The sequence below is a fragment of the Nannospalax galili genome, unplaced genomic scaffold (assembly GCF_000622305.1).
Source record: "Nannospalax galili isolate Female #2095 unplaced genomic scaffold, S.galili_v1.0 scaffold870, whole genome shotgun sequence".
NCBI classification, from domain to species: Eukaryota; Metazoa; Chordata; class Mammalia; order Rodentia; family Spalacidae; genus Nannospalax; species Nannospalax galili.
The window spans coordinates 1,670,347-1,683,496 of NW_008329130.1; the positions used below are offsets into that span (position 1 = coordinate 1,670,347).

General features: G+C 44.7%; 1 protein-coding gene across 3 annotated transcripts in view; it reads right to left on the reverse strand.

The window, feature by feature from the left end:
* The window catches only part of Nmnat1 (nicotinamide nucleotide adenylyltransferase 1), a 33,203-nt gene that overhangs the window by 19,936 nt on the left and 117 nt on the right, over positions 1-13,150 (reverse strand). Inside the window, exons 1-2 of one of the 3 annotated variants that reach the window (XR_003849336.1) lie at positions 13,010-13,147; positions 282-342 (exon numbers count right to left, since the gene is read on the reverse strand). The exons of 1 other annotated variant lie outside the window; for it this stretch is intronic. The gene's annotated coding sequence lies outside the window, so the exon portion shown is untranslated. Of the gene's footprint in view, positions 1-281; positions 343-13,009; positions 13,148-13,150 lie in introns of those variants that run through there. One more of the 3 variants, XM_008831864.3, reaches the window with a different exon arrangement.

A 13,150-nucleotide genomic window follows, 5' to 3' on the forward strand; every position in this document is an offset into this window, starting at 1 on the left:
ATGTAGAGCATATGCTTAGAATGTGTGAGGCCTTGGGTTCCATCTCCAACACTTTCCTTAAAAAAAAAATTCCATGTGAGATTTTTCTTTATTGAGGATTAATTCTACTTTACTAGAATTAATTTTTTTAATATTTTATTATTTTTATTTTATGTGTATGAGTGTATTGCTTGCATGTGAGTGCAACCGTCGTGCATTGCCTTGGAGGTCAGAAGAGGGTTCAGATTCCTCTGGAACTGGAGTTAAGGACGGTTCGTAGCAGCCATGTAGGTGCTGGGATCGAACCCAGGTCCTCTGCAAGAACAGTCAGTGCTCTTAACCGCTGAGCCATCTCTCCAGGCCCTAGAATTAAATTTAAAAAAATTATTGTGTTTATAGTTATGATGTGTGGGAAAGGACACTTGTGTGGAAGTCAGATAATAACTCTGTGGTGTCAGTTCTCTCCTTCCACCTTTACATGGGTTCTGGGGATCGAACTCAGGTTGCAAGGCTTGTGGAGCAAGAGCCTTCACCCTCTAAGTCATATTGCTGGCCCTAGAATTTTAACTCTGTGTGTGTGTGTGTGTGTGTGTGTGTGTGTGTGTGCATGCGTGCACACACACATGTGTGGTGCTGCTATCAAATCCAAGGCTTCACGCATGCTAGGCTAATACTGTACCACAGAGTAGCATTCACATTGCATTCACAGGCCTAAAATTTAAAAACTGATATTAATCAACTGTGAAATTACTAACTTCAGTTCATTAACAGCAAACATTTCATCTCATGTTAAACTGGCACCAAATTCGCCCACCAAAGACTGCTCTTTAGTTCTGTTTTTCAGTACTGGGGTTGAATTCAGGGCCTTGTGCACATGCTAGGCAAGAGCTCTATTGCTGAGTCACATCCCAACACTTGAATCATTAATAAAATTTTTTGAGACAGGGTCTCATTATGTATCCCTGGCTAGTCTGGAACTCACTATGTACATCAGGCTGGCTTTGAACTCACAGAGCTCTACATGCCTCTGCCTCCTGAGTGCTGGTAGTAAAGGTTGTGCACCACCATGTCTGGCGTAAGGAAACTTTTTACACATATTTATTGAGTGTGGGTGTTGCACTCAGCACATGTATGCACAGCATGTATGTGAAGGTCAGAGAACTTGTGGGAGCCAGTTCCCTCCTTCTCTGGATTCCAGAGTTTGAACTGAGGTTATCACACTTGGTGGTAAGTGCCTTTACCCACTGAATCATCTAAAGTCCCTAAAAGCATTTTTAATAAATGTTAAAAGACTGATTAAAAGCCGGGTGTGGTGGCACACGCCTGTACTCCCAGCACTCGGGAGGCAGAGGTAGGTGGATCTCTGTGATTTGGAGGCCAACCTGGTCTACATAGTGAGTTCCAGGACAGATGGGGCTACAGGGAGACCCTGTCTCAAAAAGACCAAAAAAAAAAAAGACTGATTAAGTCAAGTGTTCTACCACAAGCCTGTAATCCCAAAACTTGGGAATCAGAGGCAGCAGAATTGCAAGTTCCAGGCAGCCTGGGCTACACAGAGATCCTATCTCAAAACAAAAACAAAAATGGGCTAAAAGACAAAGTATTCCTGATAGTGCTTTCTTTTTTTCTACTCAAACACAGGAAAAAACCACTCCTGAACTTTACTACTTATCTGTGCTGCTGTCCATGGGCAGTCTGGTATCTACAGGTAAGTGAAAAATGCTTCCCAAGTACCCATCTTTGTCAGAGGCTTGCAACGCCCTGGAGACAATCAGCATTTTGTAAAGGGAAACACTGACTCTTCTTGCACAAGTGCTCTTAGAGCTAAGGAGCATTAGACAGTGAGAAAACAAGGCTTGGATGGGCTATAGAGAAGCACCTTGGAGATGGAACTCAGTGGGGGAGTGCTGGCCTGGCATAGCAGAGGTCCTATGTTCCATCGCCAGCACCACCTAAACCTAAGTGGTGGCACACAGCCTATAATCTCAGCCACTCTAGAGGTGGAAGCAGGATTGGGAGTTCAAGGTCATCTTGGCCCACCTGGGCTACATGAGATGCTCCTTCAACAACAACAAAAAAGAAACCAATAGAAAAGAGATTTACTTATTATTTATTTATTATTATTATTATTGGTATTTTTGAGACAAGGTCTCCCTGTAGTTCCAGCTGGCCTAGAACTCTCTATGTACACCAAGCTGGACTCAATCTCACAGAAATTCACCTGCCTTTGCCTCCTAAGTGCTACAGGGAGACTCTGTCTCAAAAACAACAAATAACTCCCACTCATGCTCAGGCAGGTGCCCTAATTAAATGCAGTGACACACACACACACACTCTCACTCACACGAGACACTTGGGAAGAAAGGTTTAGGTAGGAGAGGGAAGGGGACAAGAGAGGATAATGGGGGGATAAGATCAAAGAACACTTTGTGTATGTGTGTGTGTGTATATATATATATATATATACACATACATACATACATACAAGCAGGTATGAAATTGTGAAAGAGTAATTTTTGTTTGTTTTTAGATTTTGTTTGGTTTTGCTTTTTTTTTTTTGGTCTTTTTTTGTCTTTTTGAGACAGGGTTTCCCTGTAGCCCCAGCTGGCCTGGAACTCATTATGTAGACCAGGCTGGCCTTAAACTCACAGAGATCCACCTGCTTCTGCCTCCCAAGTGCTGGGATTAAAGGTGTGCACCACTACACCTGGCACTGGTTTTTGCTTTTGCTTTTGTTTTAAGATAGGGTCTCATGATATAGCCCTAGTTGGCCTGGAACTCCCTACATAAACCGGGCTGGCCTTGATTTCACAGGGATCCACTTGCCTCTGCCTCCAGAGTGCTGGGATTAAAAGTGTGTGCCACCATGCCCAGCTTAAATGAATTTTTTTTTAAAAAAAAGCATCCTTCCCTGTAAATTCCCTACCAAATTAGCTCCTGTTCTCTGTCCCGCAGTGCTTTTCTCTGGCATGGGGCTCATCTCGCTGTCCAGAGCGGCCTGTCCAAGTTCAGATGCTAAACCAGCTGTCTGAAACTTGCCTGAGGGTCTTGCTGGTCCTCTGCCTCAGTTGTATGCCTGGGATGGCTGAGCCTGTCTCAAGCACTTCACCAGACTGCCTCCTGTCCTGCCACGTCTATAGAAATGGTCAGCTGAATGCCATGGCCCAAACTGGAAGCCATGACCAGCCATTTGGATGAAAGTTGCTTTTTAGTATGAATGAGCACTGATGATGGGGATATGACTTGGTCAACTGATATACAGGATTGCCATCACAAACAAGCTCATCCAGAGGAGGGGCACCTACAAAACACACTCAAGATTGTTGCACAGACTCCCTATAAACAAAAGGTTTTTGTCCAATGAAGTCAGCAGCATCCACTGATAAGTAAAACAGAGTAAGCGCTGACAAGACGGAAACTGCAAATCTCAGACATCAGCAAAAGCTAGGCTTCAAAGGAACGCCGTGATTCAGACTCGACATTGGAACAAGATGAATATACTGATTCTCTAACAATGTGGTGGGAAACACTGCGTAAAGAACAACAGTCTCTTTGGATTCAGAAATCGTTCACACCACGACAGCTAAATGCTTTGCAGGGAACACAGCTAATTGTCCTAGCTTTAGTCTGTTGCTTTGATAAAATACTGACCTAAAGCAGCTTGAGGAGGACCGGTTTATTTGGCTCACACTTCCAGGTCACAGTGCACTACTGAGGGAAGTCAGGGCAGGAGCTCAAGCAGGAAACGAAAGAAGAAACCATGGAGGAATGCTGCTTGTTGGCTACTCACAGACTCATGCTCAGCTAGCTTTCTTTTGGGGGGGGCCATTGAGACAGGGTCTCCCTGTAGTCACAGCTGGCCTGGATTCACTATGGAGATCAGGCTGGCCTACAACTCACAGAGATCCACCTGCCTCTGCCTCCCAAGTGTGTGCGCCACCATGCCCAGGCTTCAGATAACTAACTAACTTACTTACTTACTTTCTTTCTTTCTTTCTTTCTTTCTTTCTTTCTTTCTTTCTTTCTTTCTTTATTTATTTATTTATTTATTTATTTATTTATTTATTTATTATTTGTTTTTATGGGGCTTTTGGCTACTCTAACATTTCCCCCCTGAAGAGGTAACCCTAAAATCTTTTAAGGATTAGAAAAAAGCTCCCAAATATTTTTTACATTTTTGGCTTTGGAACAGAGTAGGTTGCTAAGAGGCCCAAGGACATTGTGAGTTTTAGCCAAGAAACTGGCTACTTTTCTTTGGGGTCTTTTTACCTGAGTGCTGGGATTAAAGGCATGCACCACCACACCTGGCCCCAGATAGCTTTCTTACACAGCCCAGGACCACCTACCTAGGATGGTGCTGTCCACAGTGGGCTGGACCCTATGCATCAATTAATAATCAATATAGTCCTCCACAGTCATGTTACAAGATGCCAAGCCTCAGCATCCCTCCAGGACCCCTTCAATCCTACAGCTTTCATAGCTTCAAAACCTGTACCTCATGGGAGACTGAGACATTGCCAAGTGTGACTGCCAGCTTGAGTGCCACCTTGGTCCTGCCAGATCACAGGTCCATGCACTGGCTGTGAAGAAACATCTTCCCATTCACCCCAATGAAGCACAAATTTCATCTCAATGGTTTTGATCCCTTTACTAAGGGCAGCTGAATCTTCAGCTCCCACTGACCAGCAACCACAGATTTTTAATCCAAAACATCACACAAATGGCCTGGATAGTCTTTGCTTCCCTCTGAAACCTCACAAGCCAAGTCTCTGATGTTTGCATTTCTTGCAGCACAAATATTGTCCAAGCTCCCACAAGAAAAGCTCTGGGCACTCAAAGCTTTTCCAACCCAGAGTTCCAAAGCCTTCTAGACACAACCCGCCAAAACAACATGGTCAGGTCCACCACAGCAACACCCCCTTTCCAGGCATCAATTTCTATTCTACTCTCCTTTCTGTTGTTGTGATAAAACACAGTGACCAAAAGCAACTTGGGAAGAAAAAGTTGGCTTACACTTCCAGGTCACAGTCCACCCGTGGGAAGTCAGGAACTCCAGCAGGAAATGGAAGCAGAAACCACAGAGGAATGCTGCTTGCTGGGTCTCTCACTTACATAGCCCAGAACCACCTGCTAAGGATGGTGCCACCCACAGTGAGCTGGACCTTCCTGCATCAATGAATCATGAAGACAGTCCCCCAAAATGCCCACAGGTCAATCTCATCCTGGAAATTCCTTAATCAAGGCTTTCTTCTCAGCTGACTCTAGGCTGTGTGAAGTTGATGGGTAAAGGTAACTATGATAACAACTAACCCTCACTGTGCCTTGTCTTCTGTGTAAATTCACATTCCAAGGTTGTTCTTGTTCATGATCCATAGGAACGGAGAGAACAAGATTTCTTGTAGAAAACAACAGTGTCTATCAGAGGATGAGCGAGTTAAATGTAAATACCTCACAATCCACTGAGATGGGCACAGCATCTTGGCGGGGAGATCTGCTTTTCTTTTGGAGTGATACTGGCTGGAAGGGATGCTACTAACACAGCCACACGACCCATTAACACCACCATTTTCTGAGTGCGTTCCACATCCCAGACATAGTGCCAAAAGTCAGGCACTGGTAAACTGAATAATACACACAAATAATGATTATCATCACTAACAGAAATGATTTAAAAACACAGACTTTACACTCTCTATACCTCACACACCAAAATAAAAATGTCAGATAAACACGTTATTTCAAGAAAGTCTATTTCCTTCCTTCCTTCCGAATTCTATCTTATAAAGCTGATCTACATGAAGATCTCAGCTTATGCCATCTCTGCCCTCACACTACAGAGGCCATGTATCTTGACTCAGCCCTCATGTTTTGCCTTGATTCTCCCCCATCCCATACCCCCACAATAAGGAAATCCTGGTGGCCCCACTACAATAATATTCCTAACACACGCACCATGTGTGAAGCCTTGAGTTCAATCCTGGCACCACACACACATACACACACACACGTGAAGTATTCCAAATAGCAAAAAAAGGACTGGATTCTGGGTACCAAACCCAGGGCCCCACACATGCTAAGCATTCCACCACTGAGCTACATGCTGAGCCCCACAAACCTGGAAATTCACCTGATGGCTTCTACTGTATGAAAGAGGCCATAACACAAAGAAACGTCTTAAACAAGGAACTGCTAGTACAGAAGTGCTGAGGCCAACGTGTGCCTGTCATGCTGCAGGGCAGAGAGGGCCCACGTGGCTGGAACAGAGCAGCTGAGGGAGTTAGAGAGGTGACAGAAAAATCACTGCAGGGCTTTAAGCGGAGTGACAGACTCTGACAGGTTTTAAAGGCTCTCTGGCTGCCAGTGCTGAGAACCACATGTAGGGGAAGCAAGGGCACAAGCCAAGAGAGCAGGTGAGACGCTAGTGCAACAGTCCAGGTACGTCGATGCTGACACAGCTATGGTGCTGGTAGCAGCACACAGAGAAACTGCTCGGTTCTGGATACTATAAACCTACAGCCAATCTGATCTGCTAGTGGATGGAAAGTAGCTATGAAAAACAGGAATCAAGGATGACTTCAGAAACTTTTGGCCTAAGCAACTAAAAGAACAACTCTGCCTTTAGCTGGGAAGAAAGAGATGAGGATGGGGTAGATTCAGGGCTGAAGATTAGTTCAGTGTTTAGAGAAGTTAAATCTGGGGTATTATGTTAGCTTTGTGTTGCTGTGACATGATACCTGAGAGATATCAACTTGTTAGGAAAGGTTCATTGTGGTACATGGTTTAGGGCATCTACAGTCACTTACTTCCTTGGTTTCTGGGCCTGTGGTGACACAGAACATCTTGGTGGAAACATATGAAAAGCTGCTCAACTGATACAACCAGGAAACGGGGGGTTGAGTTTTGGAGACAAAACAGATCAACAGCATGCCCCTAGTGATAGACTGTCTTCAACTAGGCCCCACGCCTCCTAAAGTTTCTGCCACCTTCTGGCAGCCTATTAAGTTATGAACCTATCAGTGGATTCATCCATTAATGAAGTTAGAGCCCTCATGATCCAATGACTTTCCAAAAGCCTCACTTCTGAGTAACTGGTGCCATCAGAGGCTACACCTTCAACATGTGAGCTTCTGGGGGATATTTCAGATCCCACCCAAACAGAAATCTATTAAATATCCAAGTGGTGATGTGAAGTAGATCAGAGTTCATGGGACAGGTCCAGACTAGGGATGACCAGGACTTGAAGTCCAGCTGTCTTGGTTAGCTTGGGCTGGAGACCAAAATGCTATAGACTGGATGGCTTAAAAAAACTGGCCTGGCGTGGTGGTGTACGCCTTTAATCCCAGCACTCAGGAGGCAGAGGCAGGTGGGTCTCTGTGAGTTCAAGGCCAGCCTGGTCTACATAGTGAGTTCCAAGACAGCTGGAGCTACAGGGAGACCCTGTCTCAAAAAGACCAAAAAAAGAAGACAGTTCACACGGGATATGGTGGCTCATTCAAATTGTCCTGTGTTTCCTTTTACTATTATTTTTATTTTATTTTATGTGTATGAGTGTATTTCCTGCATGTGTAAGTGTATCCATGTCGTGCAATGCCCACGGAGGCCAGAAGAAGGTGTTGGATCCCTGAAATGAAGTTACGGATGGTTGTTAGCCACCATATGGGTCCTGGGAACTGAATCGAGGTCCTCTGCAAAAGCAGTCAGTGCTCTTAACCACTGAGCCATCTCTCCAGGCCCAAGACTCTGTGTTTCAAAAACAAATCAAAATAATTATAAAATTAATAATAATAGGAATAAATGATATCATGCCCACACAATAAATTATAGTTTGACTTTACACATAATCACCAGAGGGCTGGAAAGATAGCTCAGTGGTTAATAGCACTGACTGCTCTTGCAAAAGACCCAGGTTCATTTTCCACAAGATGGTTAACAACTGTCCATAACTCCAGTTCCAGGGGATCTGACACCTTCTTCTGGCCTTCCTGGGTACTGCATGACTCAAATGCACTTACATACATGCAGGCAAAACACTCACACACATAAAATAAAAATTTTTTAAAAAGGAAAAAGGAATAAGAGGATGTCCTATAATTCCAGTGCTCAGGAGGCTGAGGGAAACAAGTTTCTGTGACTAAAAAGGGACAAACTACTGATACAAATAACATGGATCCTGAGCATAGTGGTGCACACCTTTAGTCTCAGCACTCAGGGGGCAGAGGCAGGTGAATCTCTGCTAGCCTGGTCTACATAGTGAGTTCCAGGTCGGCTGGGGCTACAGGGAGACTTTGCCTCAATAAATAAATAAATAAATAAATAAATAAATACATAAATAAATAAATAAAATAACATGGACTAATTTCAGAAGAGTGAAAGGATCCAGATACAAAAGAGTATACACCACAGGACTCCAGTTATATGAAAGTCTAGGCAGGGCACAGTGTATAATGACAGCAGGCAGCTCAGTGGTTACCTAGGATGAGTCAGCAGCACTGAGCTGACAGGAGAAGCTCCAGGAATCCTGCTTATGGATTCCTCATTTTCTTTCCCTGCCTCTCTCTGAAAGGCAATACAGCTACTCATTCTCCCTGAATGGACCTGCTGCCATCATGCTTATTTTACTACAATGACGATGACAGTGATAATGACAGTAGCGATAGCAACCTCCATTGACTTGTTTCCACAGGGTGAGCATCTCCTGCGCACTCACCGAACCCTTACAATTCCATGAGCTGGTACTGCTGCCAAATAACTATCATTCCTACAAATGAGAAAACTGAAGCTTAGGTTCATTACCACGGCCAGGGTCAGACTACCGAGTAACATTTCGGATTCTAAAATTTCATGTTCTTGGGGCTGGAGAGATGGTTCAATGGTTAGGAGCACTGGCTGCTCTTGCAGAGGACCCAGGTTCGATTCCCAGTACCTACATGATAGCTAACAACCAATTAACTCCAGTTTTGGGGATCTGACACCATCTTTTGACCTCCAAGGGCACTGCACAATACGGGTACACTTATGTACATGCAATCAATATACTCATACATGTAAAATGAAAAAATTATGTTTTTTAAAAGAAATTTGTGCTCTTGCCTATTACACAAGACTTATAGCTATCTGCTGGTAGATATTTAAAAGTTCCAGGGCTTGGGATATAGCTTAGTTGATGGAGTGCTTGTCTACCTTGCATGAGGCTCTGGGTTCAACTCCCAGCACCATATAAATTAGATATGGTAGTGAACTTGGGAAGTGGAGGCAGAAGGATCAAGAGTCCAAAATCATTACATAGGGAGTTCAAGGCCAAGCTGGGCTATATGAGACCCTGCCTCAAAAATAAATAACACATCTGCTGGGCATGGTGGCATGCGCCTTCAATCCCAGCACTTGGGAGGCAGAGGCAGGCGGATCTCTGTGAGTTCAAGAGAAGCCTGATCTACATAGTGAGTTCCAGGCCAGCTGGGGCTACAGGGAGACCCTGTCTCAAAAAGACCAAAATAAGGGGCTGGAGAGATGGCTCAGCAGTTAAGAGTACTGACTGCTCTTGCAGGACCTGGGTTTGATTCCCAGCACCCACACAGAGGCTATGAACCATCCTTAACTCCAGTTCCAGGGGAATCTGAAGCCCTCGTCTGACCTCTGTGGCATTGCACGACATGGGTGCACTCACATACATGCAGGCAATACACTCATACACATAAAATAAAAATAAAATATTTTTTTAAAATCCTTTTAAAAAAAGACCAAAATAAATAAATAAATAAATAACACAAAATAAGTCTAACTAGGGCCAAGACCAGGCATAGAACATTAGGCTAGCATGCACAAGGCCCTAGGTTCAGTCCCTAACACCATATAAATAAAGGCCCAAGTGTCCAGAAAACCTTTGGCTCATGATGCTTCATGTCAATCATGCAAGCTTCATCTGCCCCAGCATGTTCCCTATTGGACTCTCACAGCTCCCATGCTCAGACCAAGCTGAAGGCTCCTAAACACCTACAGCTGCCGAGCAGCATTTATCTAATTTCCTAATTAAGATTCCCAGTTTTGAAGTTCCGTTCCTCAGTCCTGTCTCTCATGATGGTTACCTACCTAACATACAGGTCCTCTTTCTCCAGTTTCTTTGCCTCCTGCCTCTTCTTGCCTCAAGGCCTAGATTCTACTTTTGTCTCACAACTTCTCCTAATTATGTAGCAGTAATTTACCTTCATTATCTATGAACTCCAAAGAAGAACCCAAAGGCACATAAGACTACTCTCAGCATAGAACTACTGAATCAGATTAAGTCACTGACAAACAGCATGCACATTACAGGACTCTTTCCTCCACAGCTTCTAAGATTGCACACACTAAAGCCATGCTTGAATAGAGTATTGTTATATCATCATGAAACAAAAGAGAAATGGAGAGGTTACTCAACGGCTAAGAGCACTGGCTGCTCTTCCAAAGGACCTGGGTTCAGTTCCCAGCACCCACATCGACAGCTAACAAATGTCTGTAATTCCAGTTCCAGGAGATCCAGCCCCTTCTTCTGCACTCTGAGGGCCCTGCATGCACATGGTGCTCTCACATCATGCAGGGAAAATGCTCATATACATAACAGAAAAAAAGGAGGAAACCTAAAGTACATGGTGAGCAAGTGTTTACTCAGCAAATCCTTCACATGATTGAGTAGTTTCCAGGTGTGCTTGTTTGTTTTGTGAGCTAGAGTCTTGCTATGCATGCTGGCTGGCCTGCTCCTTCTCTGTCTGACATTAGCTCTATTCGCCATTGCTAAGGCAGGACAGGGACATCTGCATGGGGACATGTTCTCAAGCCCTAATTCATAACCTATTACCCACTAATAAGTAAAAGTATTTCTTTCATCCTTGTTAACAATGTATGGAATGTACATTTTTCTTTATCCCTCTATCTTCTTGCAAGGACAAAGCCTGCCAGTTGCCCACTGGTGACACCAGGTACCCAAAGATGAACTGGCTATTGATTTCTATTTACATAGAAAAACTATTTCTGAAAACTGACATTCCTATGACTACTTAAAAAAAAATCATCAATCTTGGACTGAAGGGATGCCTCAGCAATTAAGAGCACTGGCTACACGCCAGGTGTAGTGGCCTGTGCCTTTAATCCCAGCTCTCGGGAGGAAGAGGCAGGTGGATCTCTATGAGATCCAGGCCACCCTGGTTCACATTGTGACTTCCAGGAAGGCTGTGACTAGGAAGATCCTGTCAAAAAACAAACCAAACAAAAAAACAAACAAAAAAAGAGGACTGGCTGCTCTTACAGTAGACCTGGCCAGCACCCACATGGTGGCTAACCATCGGTAACTATAGTTCCAGGGCATTAGATGCCCTCTTCTGGCCTCTGCAGGCATTGCACAACATGGGGACACCAACACAAGTAAGCAAAGCACTGATAAACATAAAATACGGGGGCGGGGGAGGAAAAAATACAAATAAAACAATTAAAAAAAAAAATCACCGCCGGGTGTGGTGGTGCACGCCTGTAGTCCCAGTACTTGGGAGGCAGACGCAGGTGAATCTCTGTGAGTTCGAGGCCAGCCTGGTCTTCATAGCAAGTTCCAGGACAGCTGGGGCTACAAGGGAGACCCTGTCTCAAAAAGACCCCCCCCCAAAAAAAAATCACCAATCCCCAAACCACTTTGGTAATTTGAGAAAAGTTGGTGCTGGGGATAAAACCCAGTGTCAAGAAAATGGTGGGTAAACAAACCTATTAGTGAGTTGCAACCTCAGCCCAAGGCTTAGCATTTTCTTCTGTCAAAGGGAAACCTCAATCAATCCATCAATCTCCCTTCCTCCCTCTCTCTCTCTCTCTCTCTTTTTGAAACAGGGTCTCTAAAACTCCTGGTCCTCTGGCCTTAGTCTCCCAAGCTCTAGAATTACAGACATGGGCTATTGTATATGTTTTTGTTGCATCTGTTTGTTTGAGACAGGGCTTTCTGTACCTAGGCTGTCCTGGAATTCACTATATAGGAGATTTCCTTAAACATCTGATCTTTCTGTCCCCACCTCAGAGAATACCATCATGCTGGGTTTATGAGGTGCTGGGGATCAAGCGTAGGGCCTCAGGAAGCTGCACCACAAGGAGCTACTATCAGTGCAGTCTCCCTTCTCCTCATTCTTTTCCCTATTGCCCAAAAAGGTCACTTGTTCTTTGCCTCACTTCTGGTATCACTGAAACAGGTGTAGAATATTCTTTATTATTGTTGCATTTTACCCAAAATGTTGACACACATATTCACATATCAAACATTAAAGATAACTGCTGGGTGTGGTGGCACATGCCTTTAATCCCAGCACTCCGGAGGCAAAGGCAGGCAGATCTCTCTGAGATCTTGGCCGGCTTGGTCTACATAGTGAGTTCCAGGCCAGCTGGGGCTGCAGGGGGACCCTGTCTCAAAAAGCTTAAATAAATAAACATATAGACAGATAGATAAATAGATAACTGCATTAACCAAAGAGGCACAGTCTTAGCCTCTGAAGGATTCTGTAAGGTAGGCTAAACAGTTGGCTAGAAAAGTGGTTTCCAAATTTAACTCTACAGAAAGGAAGCAAAGCCGGGCGTGGTGGCGCACGCCTTTAATCCCAGCACTTGGAAGACAGAGGCTGGGGATCTCTGTGAGTTCATCGAAATTTGAGGTTTGCTCGGATGGAATGACAAACAAATTTTAATGTCATCTTTCAAGAATTTTGCACAAAACCCTCACTGCATGGCCTCTTCAGGAAGACAGGCTGATAACACCAGCAAGCGGTTCCATACCACTTTGAGGTAACGTTTAAAGGGTCACCAAGCCACTACTTGCCTGTTTCTCAGTGGGTGTGTCTGGGCTAGCAGGACAACATCCTTTGCCCCGCACCCCGTCCCTCTAAGCCCAGGGGTACCCTCCCCCCTACCCGCACTACTTGCCTGAGTGTGTCTGGGCCAGCAGGACTTCTTCCTTTGCCCCGCACCCCCGTCCCTCTAAGCCCAGGAGGATCCCTCCCTCAAACCCCACCACTCCAAAGGGTGAATTCACCTGCACTGAAGGTCACAGGAAATTTTTGGTTCCATAGAGAGACCTAAGGGTCAAGACTTGAATAAGCTCTGGCCTCGGGGGCCGTCGCAAAGGGCTCTACACGCCCTGCCATCTTCATTCCCCTTCGCTTGGCATTCGAAG